The sequence below is a fragment of the Macrotis lagotis genome, chromosome 3, assembly GCF_037893015.1.
Source record: "Macrotis lagotis isolate mMagLag1 chromosome 3, bilby.v1.9.chrom.fasta, whole genome shotgun sequence".
Classification (NCBI taxonomy): Eukaryota; Metazoa; Chordata; class Mammalia; order Peramelemorphia; family Peramelidae; genus Macrotis; species Macrotis lagotis.
Genome location: NC_133660.1, coordinates 296578519 through 296596605, shown reverse-complemented (window position 1 = coordinate 296596605; position 18087 = coordinate 296578519). Strand labels below are relative to the sequence as shown.

The window sequence follows — 18087 nt, the reverse complement described above, 5'->3', positions numbered from 1 at the left end:
GTAAAAAGATCTATTAGTGTTCTCTTGCATTGCTACATTGATGTATATATATATATATATATGCTACATATGACTACATATATGACATATATAAATTTTCTCTTGCACTGCTAAATATATGACAGAAATACTAGTCTGTCTTTATTCAAGTACCAGTTTCTTCTTTTCCTAGATCATTGTTCAAGACTCCCACTTTCACATCATCTTGGTCATACTTAGGATGTGCTCACCAGAAGGGAGACAGAGTCTTCTCCACCTGTGCTTCCCACACAAAACTTTTCTATTAGATACTCATTTTCAAGTATATAAAATTATGTTCAAATATTTCCTTAGCTACTGACAAAATGGCATAGGTGTGTAAATCTGATGCTCTGTAGTTTGACGAAGCAGGTTAGGAATAGAGTTGTCACCAAATACTTGTCAAACTTAAAAATATAAAATGACAAATAGTAAATAAAGATCCATAAACTAAGATAGGAGTTATTGTAGTGTGATGGTTACAGACAGTAATTTGTCAAGAATGGTAGACAACCAGTCAATGAAAAATAGAAAGCAAAGAAAGCACAAAACCATCTCAGAATAGAGATGTGATACCCTCTCAGATAGAAAAGTCGAGTCTAGAAAAAGGCAATATAGAAGCAAGTTAGAAAGAAGAAAACAAAGTGTGGGGAGTGGATCAGAAAAGCATATAGAATGAACAAAAATCAGATCAAATGTAGCAATCAGAATTTTTTTTTTGAGAAATTCATCTTAATCTCGTCGGAATCTCTTTACACCCTTCAAAATATGGGTAGATATGGCATTGTGTAGCATTAGTTGGAGGAAATAAAGATATAAATGTGGTATTTAGTTTTAGAAATCTGCTTTAAAATCACATTAAATGATCTAATGAAACTCAGGTTTCATTTAAAAATCCAATGGCATGCCTGAAATATAAATATTTTACCATGTTTCAGTTTATCTATAAGACTTTATTGGGCACCACTGTACTTTCCTACTTGCCCCCAAATGCTATTTATAAATGTGAATTACAAAGGCAACAGTTTGGGGGGAAATTGTTCTAGAATTTTGCTACTTAAAATTCTGTCTCACTACTAATATATGTCACTGTGTTGCTTAGGGGCTTATAAGCTGGTGAAGCTGTGATCAACTGGATATTCTTGATAATGAAACTGGGAGTCTTTGGATATCTCTAATGCTCTAAAACTGGAGTGAAATGATGTGATATAGAGCTGATGCTGATGCGACAAGTAAGTATATTTTTTAGTTAAAGATCATCCATAAAATGTCTAAGGACATTTCAGAAGCTTACTATTTGTCAGGGATGTGATGCTAGATATCCTGGCTGTCACTGCCATTCCTGAAGTTGTATTGAGTCATACCAAATTTAAAAAAAAATAAGAATCCAGTTTCATCATTTTCTTGAATTGATTACAAAAGAGCACGGTTGCTTCTATGCCATATGGGGAATACTGTCAAAATGCATCGGCTGTAAATAGTTAGTTGTCTTCTATTGACGGGAAGTAAAGGTAAGAATATCATAGACTTAACTTGCTGAGGTAGATAAAAGGGAAAAAAAGGGATAGGAGACTTCCTTCTTAAATATACTCAGTTTTTCTTTTGATTCTAAGACAGATTGCTTAAAATATCATTTCATAAATACGTTTAAACAAAACCAAGAAAACTTCCTACTTATCTTTTCCCTAGTGTCTTCTCACAAGAACCAGAATATATTTCATAATATGAAGACCCCCCCAAGGCTATTACTGTCCCATCTTTATATCTATAGAGATTTTTGGTGTCCCAGGAAGGCCAGATGTCAATTGAATTATCTGAGAAGGTAATAATAGCTTTTTGGTATATAATATATTGAAACTAAGAATTTTCCTTAAGGCCAAATCTGATTTTTTGTAATATATTTTGATATTTATGTTAAAAAATTCACACCTGTGTTTGGAGATTTTTTGTGCTTTTTATAGGGAGACTTATTTTTTGCATTTATGGATTATATTTTTATTTTTTTTGCATTGCAATTTCTATCCAATTATGAATTTTAGCTGATCAATATCATAGTTTCAAGCATGTATAAAAATAAAAGAGCATATAATGACTAAATGCTAATTTTTGTTGATAGATTAATTGTCTTTGTGATACATGTTGTGACTCACAGTACCATCATAAATATAAATTTTATAGAGTTTTTAATGTCACCGAAAATGATAGTTATTAAATAGATAAACATCTGTTCCAGGTTCACCTTCATCATATAGACATCAGAGGAATTTTTTTGTGGTACAGACTCTAAAGAAAGATTATGGGAAGAAGATCTTTCCTGAATTCATTGATGTGATTCTAAACAGAGATATGCATTGGCAAACACCCTATGCACTTTCCCATGAGTGCTGCATCCTAGATTAAAAGAGCATATTCCAGACTCCTTTCTCTGGATTGATGAAATGGATAAATTGAATCAAACTACCTTAATTCAAGTAACAATTCATTCTCATGGGCATCACAGATCATCCTGACCTGCAGATCCCCCTCTTTCTTATGTTTCTCATCATCTACATGATCACAGCTCTGGGGAATCTAGGTTTGATTGTTTTGACCAAGATCAATTCTCATATGAAAACTCCCATATACTTTTTCCTCAGGAACCTGGCATTTATTGATTTTGGATATTCTACTGTTATTGGCCCCAAAATGTTGATTAATTTGATAGTGGAGGAAAAATTTCATCTCTTATATTGAATGTGTAACCCAATTAGTTATTTTTATAGCATCAATGATAAGTGAACTTTTTTATTATCAGTGATGGCCTACGACCACTATATAGCTATCTGTAATCCCCTTTTATACATTGTTATCATGTCAGAATGTGCTGCCTCTTGGTTTTCATCCCATATCTGTACAATTGTATTATAGAACTGCTGACCACAATTAAGATTTTTATGTCAAATTTTTGGAAATCTGATATCGTTAGTCATTTCTACTGTGATAGTCTCCCCTGCTTAAGTATTTTATGCAAAGATTCAGGGATGTAGAGTTAATCATTCTGAGCCTTTCTTCATTTAATTTAGTTTTCTCCATGATGGTTGTTTTTGTTTCATATGGATTCATTTTGATGGCCATCCTCAGGATGAAATCTGCTGAAGGAAGACGTAAAGCCTTCTCCACTTGTGGCTCCCATCTTACAGTGGTTGTTGTGTTCTATGGGACACTAACTTTCATGTACCTGCAGCCCAAGTCTAGCCACTCCTTTGAGACAGACAAGATTGCATCTATCTTTTATACCTTGGCCATTCCTATGCTCAATCCTTTGATTTATAGTTTGAGAAATAAAGAGGTAAAAGGAACCTTGAAAAAGAGTCATAGAAAAGAAATGCAAATTTCTTCTTTAATGAACATTGTAGAAAAATATTCTATTTAGGTAATAGAAGCAAACAAATGCTCCTTTTATATTTTTAAACATCATCAGTTTATGCATCTTCTTTTCAAAAAGTAAATTTTCTTTCCTATTTTTTCCTTAACTGAGCAAAAATTTGTTTATTAACATCCATGACTGATGTTAAGACAAAATCTCTCTACACAAGATGGTACTAAGGGTTAAATGTAGGCAAATATAGATTTTTCTCAAAATTCTTATCAGATATAATCTTCATATGTAATAATATATAATTATTGTTTAAGGTTTCTGTAGAAAGGAGAACATTAACTCCTATAACCATGTTACTTTGAGATTGCTTCAATTTTTAGGGAGGTATAGTGTTTTGTTGTTATTTATTTGTTCTCTTAATGACAATATAAATTTCCTTTTTTTTAAATCTCTCCAATTATTCCTATTTCAGACTTCTAGTGCTACTCAGAATAAATCATTTCCCTTTTCAAGTACAAAGTCCTGAATCTAATTAAAAAAGAAAATTTTCCCCAAACATGAGCCCAAACTTTGTTTTCATGTTTAAAATCAAAGGTACCAATGTTCATAAAATCCTTTCTCAAATTCATGCTGTGTGAAAAGAAAGAAAATCTGTTGGAGTTATGCCAAAGATAAGAGTTTCCTCAGGAGGTAGACATTTTCTCCCATTGAAAATCTTCCATAAAATATTTTATGATTGTTCATTATATCGTGACAGGCTCTTCATCATAGAAGAGTTTCTTTCTGCTATCTATTAGAGAGGATTTACATTATGGATTCAAGATCTGCCAGTGGTATGGTTTTTATATTTCATATTTTTTTTGAACATTGTGAAAATCAGTTTTATTTTTTTTCCTGCTCCTCAATGGAAAGATATACTCATTCTTTGAATGTGCATTACTGATTGATTAGTTATTCAAATTTGCCTAAGTATTGCCATGTTCTATCTCCTTCACAATTACCTCGACAATTTATCAATTATTTGTAAAATACAAAATTTTTATGTTGTAACACTTTGCTTGGGCAAACACAGTTGCTCTAGTAATCTGAAATTTTTTGGAATAGTCAGTGCTCACCTTTTGAACAGCAGCATCAAATGCTAAAAATCTTGTGAGTGTTTTCATTGCACATTAAAGAAGAAATACTGTATTCTCTTTCCAGAGTAGATTATGGAACAAATGGAGAAATGGCATGAGACAATAGGTGAATTAACTTATTATTTGTTTTGGCAAAGCAATGGGCTTAAGTGACTTGCCAAAGGTCACACAAATACATAATTATTAAGTGTCTGAGGTCAAATTTGAACTCAGGTCCTCCTGATGCCCGGTCTGGTCCTTTATCCACTAAGCCATATAGCTGCACCAAATTAATTTATTCTTGCAAGTCTAACAGAACCATCAGATATGAAAGACCTCTCTTTCTGGTAATCCCCATCATTTATTTATCATTATGGGGAAATTGGGCATAATCATCTTCACCAAAATTTATTCCCACCTAAGAATTCTCCATTGCAAGGCAACGGGGTTAAGTGGCTTGCCCAAGGCCACGCAGCTAGGTTAATAATAAGTGTCTGATGGGGGCGGCTAGGTGGCACAGTGGATAAAGCACCGGCCTTGGAGTCAGGAGTACCTGGGTTCAAATCTGGTCTCAGACACTTAATAATTACCTAGCTGTGTGGCCTTGGGCAAGCCACTTAACCCCATTGCCTTGCAAAAACCTAAAATAATAATAATAATAAGTGTCTGAGGCCGGATTTGAACTCAGGTACTCCTGATTCCAGGGCCAGTGCTCTATCCACTGTGCAACCTAGTCACCCCCATCTGATATCTTTACTATCCCACTGTGATTGGCCCCCACTATGTAGCTATCTATTCCAATGTCATGTCAGACTTTGTATTTTAGGCCTTGGGTGGCCATCCCTTTTGTCTATAGAAAATTTGCGTCATTTGCAATCATAGTTAAATATTTTTGATATAATTTTGCAACTCTCAGGTGTTCATACATTTCTACTGTGATGCTCTTCTCTTGTCACCCATTCTATTCAGCAGCATATAAGTCAAGTTAATCATTTTGAATTTTTTGTGCTATAGTTACTTTCTTTTTTCGTGATTGCTTTCATATACTATTTGTTCATTCTTATTGTCTTCTTTAGAATTAACCCTGCTGAAAGCTGGTATAAACTCTTGACTCCCATCTTATTGTAATGATTATATTTAATGAGCTGTGGAGGATGTCCAGCTTCCCTACTGCTTTGGTGAGAAGCTAAATAGAAAAAAGACACTGACAGGCAGGAAATACAAAACAGCAATTTGTTTATTTATCTGAGGGTTAGACTATTTAAAGGCAAAAACCACAATGTATGTAAGCAAAGATGCAAGTTTGTGAGAATTGTATCATTTGATCTGGTCACAGACCTCGGTGCACCATTTTCCCTCGTCTCGGTACAGGATTGGTTTTGTCTAACTCCATACTGGTCTCGGCACCTACATAAATGTATATAATATTTTCAGGCATATTTTCTTCCCAAATTGGATACTCCTTCCATTCTCAGGGTCCTTTTCTAGCATTGCATAAATCTTCAGAGATCGTGGAGAACTGTAATGGAGCAATCTTTGAGCATGATTCTCACAGAAACTGGTTCCCACTAAGGTAAGGCCTGGATTGCAGATTCACACTCTGCTCCAGTCCTCTACACATCCCCCCCTTAACTTGTTTTGCAAATGCAGATAATGCACCTGGACAAAGACAACTTTGTGAAATTTGCCAATTAATTTCATAATAAGTAAGATACTACATAGCAGTAGGAGTATGGCTACTATAATGGGAATGCCTGTCATAAGCCAATGAGGAAATAGAAGTGAAGGGGCTGCTATTCTTGAACCATTTATACAATTGGTCAGCTATATGTTCAGGCATCAGGTCCCTAGTCCTGGCATCCTCCATGTCCTTAGTTAACTTTCTTAAATCCTCCATATCAAGGACAACAGAGGAGTTTCCCCATAAACCATTCAGATGATCTCTTATTTTGTTCTAAACTCATTATGAGTACTATTATACAAAACAGGTGTTCCACAAAAGTGAGTCTACTTATAATTACATTTAATATTCATTCTGATTCTAATACATCCAGTTCTTCCCCAACAGCCACAAAGGTATCCTTCAATCCTGTTAATATGTGGTAAAATTCATCATTAATTCTACTTTGAATTTGACATTCTTTAGTAATATTTGTACTTAACTCTTTTTTGTAAACTCTGCTTCAACTTTCAGATTTTGCATTGTAGACACAGACATGGTCTCATCTACAGAGGACATTATAACAGTTATCACAACTAATACATCTTTTTTTACTCATTGAACTTGTACTGTATTATTACCTTTACCTATAAGATGATACAACATTTCATCAGCTTAAGTTAACTCCCAACCCTTTGTCTTCAGTGTCATGGTGATAACAGATACAGTGGAATTATTCCTAACTTCAGGTCCTATACATTCAGTCACAGTACAGTCAACACAGGTAACCATGAATCTTTTCTCTTCCTATACCTGAAGCCTCAAATAAGCCATTCCTTCTAAACAGAAAAAAATGGTGTTTTATATTGTTATGTTCTCCGTGCTTAACTCTTTAATCTTTAACTTGAAGAACAGAGAGGTTAAATGTGTCCTAAAATAGTCATAAAAATAATGAAAAATAATTCTTTAATGTACATTGAAAAAAATCATAGTTCATAAAAGGAAAGTGTACTTTCTTCCTCTTCTTTTGGCTAAATCATGATCAATCATTACCTCCTTTTTAAAGAAAATCTTACTATTTTCTACTCACAAATCACATAGCTGTGTATAGCGAATCCTATCCTACATCTTACCCTTGCCTTTGGCCCTCAGGTTTCAGAATCATGATCAAATCAACTTTATTATTGCTCCTGAATGGACTGAGTCCTCTGAGTCACTTTCAAAATCCCTTCAACTTTTACAAATGGTTCTCTTTGGTTACCTTACATCTACATCTACAACTATATCAACACCTATATCAATATTGGTATCGATATCTGTATCAATATCTGTATCTGTATCTGTATCTGTATCTGTATCTGTATCTGTATCTGTATCTATCTGTATCTCTATCTCTATCTCTATCTTTATCTCTATCTCTATCTCTATCTCTATCTAATCCATAACTTTATACTCCACATATATAACTATACCACACATACATATAGCTCTACATAAATATAGATATATTTTCAAACAATATAAGAATATGAGTTACTTAATAACAGCTACTATTTACTTGTATTTATTTCCCCATTACATAGCAGGATACATTTAATAAATGTGATTCTGATCTCATTCATTTATCAGAGTTTCTAAATCATAGGAATTCCTAAGTATGTGAAAATGAAATTGAATCAATGTATAGGTTTAGCAACTTCCTTTGGAGGCACTATGGAACATTAAGGGCAAGGTTAGATGCCTTGCTGACAGGTGCATCTTGAACCATGACCACTTGTCTTGACTCTACCTTTTCACTGGACTGTGGTAACTCTTGAAAAGAGAGTCATCACTCTTCATGTTGATTAGTTCACATAACTCTATTCTTACATCCAATTTTTGAACAATTCAAAGATGACTCTCTTAATATTTTTAACATTTTTACCTATGTCAAAGTCACCAGCCTGCTTGCAGGCAGCCCATGTCATAGGGTTATTTTCTAACTGGAAGCAACAGTGGGATTTGGCATTTTTCTTAGGTGCCTGATCAACCTGTTCACAATCTACTGTGGGGAAGGCATTAGAAATGGTACCTTAAAATTGTCCATTTATCCAACTCTAATCCCATTACCACTGCAGAGGGGGTCTCTTCCCTGTGGTTAAAGGACAAAAACATGTACAAAAACTTCTGCAAAGAGGATTCCACTCACCCTTGATACATGGCATTTTCATACACTAATAGAGCAATATAATAACCAGTAGCAACAAATGATGAAGAGCTCTAGGTGTGGAGAACAAAGTAAGTTACTAAAGTAACAAAAATTGCAAATGAAGGACAGCTTCCTGAAGTCAGAGTTGGATACAAATTTTTTGAGAGAATGGTTGCTGTAAAGGGGGGAAACATGAAGCTGCTGTAGGTTTTGCAATCAAAACAAATCAAGTCAACAAGTTTGTCTGCCTACCAAAAACTGTAAATGACAAGGGGATTGTCACTTGGAGGAAAATGCCATGCCATCATCATCAGTGCCTATGCTCTCTCACTGTGATGAACCCTGATGTAGTCAAAGAACTACTTTATGAAGACCTGGCAACCCTCATTATCAACATGCCAAAGGAAGACAGGTTTAAAATTCTGGATGACTTTAATGCCAGTGTAGGCTCAGACTATGAAACATGGTAGGGAGTCCATCGGAGGAAGGGATGAAATCAATGTATGGTACAGAGTGCTCAACAGATCATAGACTTTTCTTCCCTAAGCTAGGTATTCACATTCAATAGAAGCTGTAGTCTCAAGACAAAATGAATACCATGCAAATTAATATCCACCAATTAGAGTGTTTTTTTTTCCTGAGTGGGAACAGTTTTTTCCCCTTGCTAAATTGAACCATCAGACAACTAGCAATAAAGGAACAGAAAAGAGTGGGCAACATTCAGAAATTTGATGTACATAACTGCATTTGCTCATCTGGATCAAAACCATCACAACTATCAAGACTAGTTCGATAAAAATAAATGAAAAATTCACAAGTTGCTAGACAAAAAGAATGCCACAGGATTTACCAGCAGGATAATTCATCCATGTCTAAGAAGGCAGCATTCAATTCCATCAAAAATAAAGTACAAGTGAAAATTAGAGTGATGCAGGATTCTTGCATTGATAAGAAAGTGGATGAAATTCACTTTTATATTAATAGTAAGAATTCAAAATGCTTTTATGATGCCCTGAAGGTTTTCTATGGACTGAAAGCCTATAGTACATCTCAAATACAACAGTGCTGATGACTGATGATTAATAAGAGCTTGATCCTAGAGAGGGTAGCTGAATATTCCCATGGTGTTCTCAATATGCCATCATCAATCAATGTTAAAACTATCAACTATTTAATTCAACTTAGAGTCAATTCCTCTCTAGTTGAAACTGCAAATGAACAAGATATCTGCCTGTTATTAGACTCTTCTCCTGTGGTAAAGCAACTGTTTACCCAACTGTCAGTTGCATTTCAGCTGAGATTGCCATGGTGTACTTTCACTGTTAACCCAAAAGCCAAATGGAAATTGTTGGATTACATGGTCAGAAGAGGTTATTTCTCAGTTCAAGGATCCCTTTGTTGTCTATCACTATAGAGATAAAAGGAATAGATTGTCCATTGAAATCACACGTGGAGCTATATCTTTTATTTATTATTAGCAATGTTCTTGCCAGAGTCCTCCTGAATAAGTTGATCCTTTCCTTGGAAGATGTTCATCTATCTGCGAGTCACTGTGGCTGAAGAAATGGCTGAGGAGCAGTCAATATGGTGTTTGCTTCTGGACAACTTCAGGAAGGATGCCAGGAGCAGAACTGAATTCTGTACACAGTGTCTGTAACTATGACCAAAGCCTTTGATGTTTTCAGTCATGATGGTTTATTGAAAATTATGTCAATTTAGCTGCTTGGAAAAGTTCATCAGTATTGTATGCAATTTCATGATAGCATGCTTGTCCAGGCTCTAGATAATGGATGATGTTCTCACACTTTCCCAATCACCAGTGTTGTGAAAAAAAAGACTCTCTGATTGTTCCCAGGAGCTATTTGTTCTTTGCTGTGCTTTCCTTCTTGTTTTACTAATGCCTTTGTCTAGTATCTCATTGTAAGGAAGAAATCTGTTATGTAAAGGTAAGGTCATTATTCATTTTGATCCTGAAAAGAGTAAAATAGAATATGAAGGAATAGATTTGACCCATTGGGCAATTTTAAAGGCACCTAAGAGGTCTGTGGGAAACTTAGGGTCTCTTTTGCCTCCAGCGTGATGAAACTTACTCTTCAATTCTGTTTCTATTGTCCCCAACATTCCTCACAATAAGAAAACATATTCTGTTTTTGATCTATGACTTATTTTTTGTCTTGCAGTAGATACAGAGTTATAGTATCTCTTTATCTTTACTAGGAAGGGGCAGCCATATATTTGGAGTAGTCTATTCCAGGACTATTATCAATCTCCAAATCTATTCACATAAGTCCTTTTCAAAGACTTACTTGATGTGCAACTACCCCAAGGGTCCAATGAGTTAATACATTAATGATTTATTGCTTGTCTCTTCTTCACAAAAAATCTGTTAGGAAAATGATATCTTCCTTTTGTGCTATCTTAATGAAAAGGGTAATGGAATCTTTCCTTTAAAGTTGCAGTTAGCCCTTTCCTAAGTGTAATTCTTAGGATAAGTCACAGATTTTGGCATTAGGATTTAATAAATAATAAAACTCAGGGAAATATTTAAATACTAATACCAAAGTCAAAGAGTGAGGGACATGCTTTGTTGTCTTTGTGGGGTGCTACTGCCCTTGGATTTCAACACTGGGGGGACTCACAAAGGAAGCAGTGGTTTATAGAGCTAAGAAAGTCCCCATCCTTCACAACCTTATTGTCCTTGAATAAAATGGTTAGATGAGCAAAGTCCCACTAACCTTGGGATTCCTCAATTATGGTAGACAGCTTTCTCTTTTTGTATTTGAACAAAGAGGAATTGTACCCAGAATCCTCACCTAAAAATTCAATTCTTATTATTGGTTAATATTCCCTCCAATTGGATCCGTTGATGGGAGGTGCTTGGCGACTATCTTTGGCCCTTCATGGCTACAGATGAGCTCAAAAAAATGATCCAGTTCCTTGTCCTTGGTCCAGGACTGTGTGCCTCACAGAGTTATTGCTATTTTGTTCCAATCTCAAACTCAGTCCTTTCTCTTCTGGAAGTAGTTACTTGCCAGGTAGTTTTTTTTAAGTGAATCCGACTCATGTTGTTTTCAGATGGCTCCTCTACATATGAAAATGAAATCTAAAAGATTTCACACTGCTAAGCAAGTGATTGTATTGTGACTTAATTCTCAGACATCTGAATTAATAATGTTTACCAAGGTGTTTAAGCAACCTGCAGGGATCTAAATGAACATTTGCATCAATTCTATACATGCCTTTGGAGTCTGTTACTAATGATTCCTTCTTGAAACAGCTCAGTTCTTCCACCAGAAATGGTAAACCAATAATTCACACCTTACATGTTGATCACCTATTCCAATCCTCTCCACAGTCACTTTCATGGTACATTTCTTGGTCTATGCCATAGGGTAGACATTTTTGCAGGATGACAAATGATTTGATCTTATACAATTAAACGGACTGCCCACTGGGGTCATTGAGAGACACAAAGACAATATTTTTACTACATGATAGTTACCCATTCCCTATTCTTCCTAAGTAATTTATCTATTGACATCTTGGTGACTAGTCTTAAAGCAGTTATTTGAGACAGCCTGTGGGTTATGCCAGATAGTTACCTCATTGTATCTAAATGATTAGTGTAACTCCTTTGTCAACAACAGATATATATTTTTGCTTGCCCTCTGTGTTGTACTTTTTGTAGGGGTCCATGGTGGTGCCTTTCTTATCAATTTGAGAAATAAAAATTAAATTAAGGGAGTAGACAAAAGGCAGCTCATATTTGCAGTTTGACAGTATTGAACTGACAAAGTCTATTGGCTAAAGCTATGTTTGGATAGAGACTAATTGAACCATTAGGTTGAAGGCTTTCAAGTTGAATATTCCACAACAGTTAGAGTAGCTGGTTATCCGATTAAAGATATAATTCAAAGATCTGCCCTGTCTTGTTTTACTAACTGTGACCAAGGGCTACACTTTACTAATTAAATAACTCCTCAAATCTTCCAGTATTTGGGATGACCATGAACTTTAGATTCCTTTATCACCCACAGTCATCTGGGTTCCTAGACTGTTAAATAGGGAAGTTTAGATATCTATGTGTGGTAACATAATTAAAATGGTCTGATATCTCCTTGTTTTGCTCCAATGAAGAAATTGTAATAGACAGTATTGTGAATTGCCAACTTCTGAAATTCTATTTGCTAGGTCACCAACAGGGAATAAAAGTCTGATAAGACATGTGATCTCTCTCTAATTTTTTTAGAGATCTGGAAGGAGGAAGTTTTTACTCAAACTCTGCCTTTGTAGGAATTGGTATATCCATTTGGAAAAGGAGTCTATGTGTGAAACTGTAACTTCAAGAAGCCATGTCATCTCTAGATTACTTGGAAAGGACATTTCCAGGTATTGTTGAGAATTCATTTTGCCATCAAGGTTGCCAAACAGATAATAGGGATAATTTATTCCCATATACATCCTACATTAATCATAACCAATGAGAAACCCTTGAACTGATGAGTTCACAAATATTAAATTACTAAATCATGGTGAATTTAAGCTTCAGTGGAATAAATGTGGAATATTCATAATGAGATCAGCTAGAATGGGGCTAGAGGTGCAAATATTTGCCCATTGGGTCAGATTTTCACTACAAATTAAATATAATTATTAGCAATATTCCACAAGGAAACGATATTTGTACAAATAATTACGCAAATCCCAATTCTCTTCATATATTTGCTTGAGATACATGATGATATGGAAAGAAACTTAAGTAATGAGTCCCTAATGTAATTTTATTTCCCTAGAGAAGGGTCCATAAAATGGAGGACTTCTGGTTTTTTTCTGGATGATATGAAACTACAAGCTTGTCATATAATTTATTGCTTTGAAGTCACCAGATGCTTCAAGAACAAATAATAATCTTTGTAAGATTCATATGTCTTGGTCATATGAACTCCGGACACAGATTTTCTTCTCAACAGGTAGGTTACCACTATTACCCTGTTCTGGTTTCTGATTTGTTTTATTTTAACATAATGGACCAATATTATCAAAATCAAAGTAACCTTTAATATGATTCTTAAGCTACCAGTGTGTTTCATAGGCAGGAATTGCTTGCTCTATGGTCTTAGGTTTTATTTCTTGGTACTAGCTATTGGATGGACCCAAGGATTGAATATTATTCAAATCTTTTATTAGGGAATAAGTTTTGAGCCTAAATTAAGAAAAAAACTGTTGAATTTTTATGATTTTCATCTTGAGTTCCCCCCAAGTCCTTACAGATATCTCTTTATATATCCGCATTTCTTATTCTAAATTTTAAATAACTGCCTAGAAAACTGAGTTGTATGACACAAATGAAGATGGCTCACATAAATAATCAGAGACAGGAAAGACAGAATTAAAGAGAAATTCTTGGCTTTCTCTTTACTTTATATTCAACCACAGCAGTGATTCCTAACCCTAAATCTTTTTTCTCTCATTGTCTGTTTCAGCTAACATCAGACCCACAAAATGCAGTAATGAATTAGAAACAGCTATGACTACCTTTATTAACAATTTCCATTGTTTTGAGTAAGACTAGATTTGACTCTGAAAATGCATTTTCAATTGAATTTTTCCTGGAAAGTTGTCAATATGGCATAGCTTTCTTTGAGTAAAACTAGACTGATAAATGTTCAAATAGAAGAGGGAAAGATAAGATGTGATCTGAATGGAATTTTCAAGCAAAAAAATTATTGTTCTCATTTATTCAACTTTAAGTTTTGGGAAACCTAAATAATTTCCAGTAAGCTCTTTGGAATCAATAATTAGGTCCATCCATTGCAACAATTTGGAACCTTGGAGCAGTTGCACAAAAGGATGGGACCTGAAAGCTTGCAAAGCATAAACTATTGAGCTTTTATAGTATCATTTTATAACTTAACAATGCTTTAAAAGCTTTACATAAGAAACAAAATAAGATCTTATTTGATATTCCTATTTTAACATTAGAAGTGACATAAATGCTCCCTTGGAATGGACCATGAAGGACATAATTAACCAACTGGTATGTTAACTAGAATAGACCCCAACACATCCCATTGAATCTTTTTTTTTTTTAGGTTTTTGTAGAGCAAATGGAGTTAAGTGGTTTACCCAAGGCCACAAAACTAGGTAATTATTAAGTGTCTGAGGCCAAATTTGAACTCAGGTACTCCTGACTCCAGGGCCAGTGCTTTATCCACTACGCCACCTAGCCGACCCCCATCCCATTGAATCTTAACATTTGAGTATGCCTTGTGAAAGGGAACACATTCTCAAGGGGGTACTTTGTTAGACATGGTGCATGACATGAATTCAGAACATGAAATCAGTATTGTGCTGGGAAATGTCTAATAATTGACTCTGAAAATATGTAAACACAATATTCCTCTAAGAGGAATCTACATTATTGACAGGCCCTTTGTCACTTTCATGAGTCTTAACAGTAGGCAACGCACTAAATAAAGCATTCATACTTACTTATTGCCTAAGGTATAAATCCTTACACTTAAAATTTAAACATTTATTAGAGTAACTGAGACTAGTTTCAGTAGTTCCGTTGCTCTGCTGTCAGAAAAATGGAGAAATATTTCTGATCTGATCTCCTTCTCAATCCCTGTAAAGTCATATTATTGAGATGCTTGATCAAAATTTAAATAATTTGATTAATTTAAATGATCAATAAATAAGAAATTTAAATAATTATATGATTTAATGGAATTAATTTAAATAAATAAAATTTAAATTATTAAATAAAAAATTTGACTTTACGATATCTTTACAATGTTTTCTGGCACTCAGTTGTGAATTCTGGACTCAAAATAATGCAGTCTACCACAAACTAAACTGATTTATTTTAACTTTTTTTTCTAGTGGCTAATAATTAACACAAATGCAGAATCTATTCTTTGCCCGCAATATGTGAATTCTGAATTTTATACGTAGCTCACCTAAAGACTCTTCTTGAAGAACTTCATTGGTGAATTCTCAATCTCCCCAAATAGATTATTTTAGTTTTAAACTTGAATATTTTGTATAATTCAGATATATTTCATAAAATTTGGTTTTTTGCAGTTATCTTGACAAATAGGAATATTAGAATTAAAATTTATGATTGATTTTTCTCAGAATAGAGGGATTTGTCAGTACATACTGATTAGGAGCTTACTTTATCAATTTCTTTGCTGAATGATGGGCATAAAGGTCTATTAGTTTTTTCTTGTACTTTTACACATATGACAGAAATACTAGTCTTTATGTATTCAAGTTGCTGACTCTTCTTTTCCATGATCATTGTTCAAGGGTTCCACCTTTACATCATTTTGGCCATGTTGAGGACATGCTCACCAAAAGGGAGACAGAAAGCATTCTTCTCTTATCATTCCTACATAAAAATTTTCACATACTTGCAGCCCTGCTCAAACTGTCTTAGAAAATGACAAAATGGCATCAATGTGCTACACACCAGTGATCCTCATTGGAATCATTGTGATCTGTAGCTTGAAGAAACTTATGAATAGAATTCTCATACCAACACATCAATTTTTAGAAATATAAAGTGACAAATAGTAACAAAAGAGATTCATAAATTGAAAGAGGAGTTTTTGAAGTGTGATGGTGGAAGTCAATACATTTTTAGGAATGGAAGACTATCAGGTGAATATGAATCAGTTGAATAGGAAGAAAAGAAAAGAAAACACAAAAATGTCTCAGAACAGAGATCTGGTACCCTGTCAGTAATCATGGTCAAGTCAAGAATAAAGGAATTATAGGAGAAAGTTAGGAAGAAGAAAACATATTTAAGAGGATCAGAAAAGGATATAGAATGAAGAAAAATCAGATCCAATGTACAAATCGAGAATTTTATCTTAACCTGTTTGGAATCCCTTTGCATTCTCCAAAATGTGGATTGATATAGCATTGTGTAGTATTGTAGATGGATGAAATGAGGATATAAATGTGTTTTGTAGTTTCGGAAATCTGCTTAAAAGCAACATGATTATTTATTTTATGTTGGTAATTGATCTAATGATATTTGAGTTTCATTCAATAATATAGCAGTATTGCTGAAATATTAATGTCATTTTATTATAATTCATTTTGTCAATAACTCTTTATTAAGCATCATTGAATCATCTAATTGGTCCCAATTACTATATAATTATAACTACTTCGAGTTATATTAATTCACTTAGAATAAAAGAATAGATGGATGAGAAAATATTTTGAAGAATCAGTCAAAATTGAGGATTCTTTCTAAAACATGCATATAAATGTATGAATCATGATGGTGTCAATTATGGGGGCAACTATTCTAAACCTCTGATAGCTAAAATTCTGTCCCACTGCTAACATTGATCACTCTGTTGGTTCGAGCATTGTAAGCTGGTGAAGTTGTGATCTACTGGATACTCTCTACTCTGAAATTGAGAATCTTTATATTTATATAGGATTGAAAACTTGGGAGTGACGATGTGAAACCTTATTGAACTGATGCAGATGCAACAAGTAAGTACATTTCTTACTTGAAGATTACACATAAATAACCTCTAAGGACATTTCTGAAGTTTTCTAATCATCAGGGATGAGATTTTTAGGCATTTCTATTTGTCACTGCCATCCCTTGAAGTATAGTGAATCACATTTGATTTTTTTGAAAAGAGGGAAATGTCAATTTCTTGAAGTGATTACTATAGAGTAGAGTTGCTTCCATAACATAGGGAGAACAGTGCTAAAATGCATTTGCTTTACATGATTATTTGTCTTCTAATGATCAGAAGCAATGGTGAGAAGATCAGAGCCTTATTTGTTGAGATAGATAAGGGAAAAATGGAATTTGAGTATTTGAGTCCCCCTTCTTAAGTCTAGTCAATTTTTTCTTTTCATTCTAAGACTGCTTAAAATATTATGTTGTGGATATATGTGTGTATATATATATATATATATATATATATATATATATATATATATATACATATATATATATTATGAAAGAATCCTTTCAAATTATCCTTGCTCCAGTGTCTTCTCAGAAGATTTAGAATATGTTCAATAACATCAACAACCAAAGGATGAACAGATGTCAAGAGAATTACCTGAGAAGAAAACATCTCTTTTCATTGTATAATTTACTGAAACTAAGAATTTTCCTCAGGGTCACCTCTGGTTTTGGGGCAATGTATTGTGATACTAAGTCTAAAAAAATTGGGGCAGCTAAAAACTAAAAAAAGGACTAAAACAATTTACACACCTTTTTTGGAGATATATTTTTACTTTCAATAGGGAGATTTTTTTCTTTATAAAACAAAATCCATCCAATTATAAATTTTATCTGATCAATATCACCAATATTTTCATACAAGCATTAAAATGAAAAACATAAATGATTAAATACTCATTTTGATTAGTAGACCAATTTTTTATGATGCATATTGTTACTCATAGTGCTATCATAAAGACAAATTTCAAAACATAGTTTTTTGTGTCTATGAAAAATGATAGTTTTTTAAAATATAAACCTTTTGCTCAGGTTCAACTTCATCATCTAGACAGCAAAGGAATCTACCTGTGGTGCAGACACTAAAGAGAGGTTATGGGAAGTAAGAAGACTTTTTCTTCACTTCATTGATGGCATATTGAACAGTGAGAAGTGTTGGCAAACATCCTACACATAAGATCTCTAATAAGTGGTTCATCCTAGATTAAAAAGCATATGCCAGACTCCTTGCCCTGGATC

The 18087-nt window shown here is 33.9% G+C and overlaps 1 pseudogene; it reads left to right on the top strand.

The window, feature by feature from the left end:
• The first annotated feature begins 2453 nt into the window (after nt 1-2453).
• Nucleotides 2454-3401, top strand: LOC141516840 (olfactory receptor 8K3-like; annotated as a pseudogene).
• Nucleotides 3402-18087: the final 14686 nt, after the last annotated feature.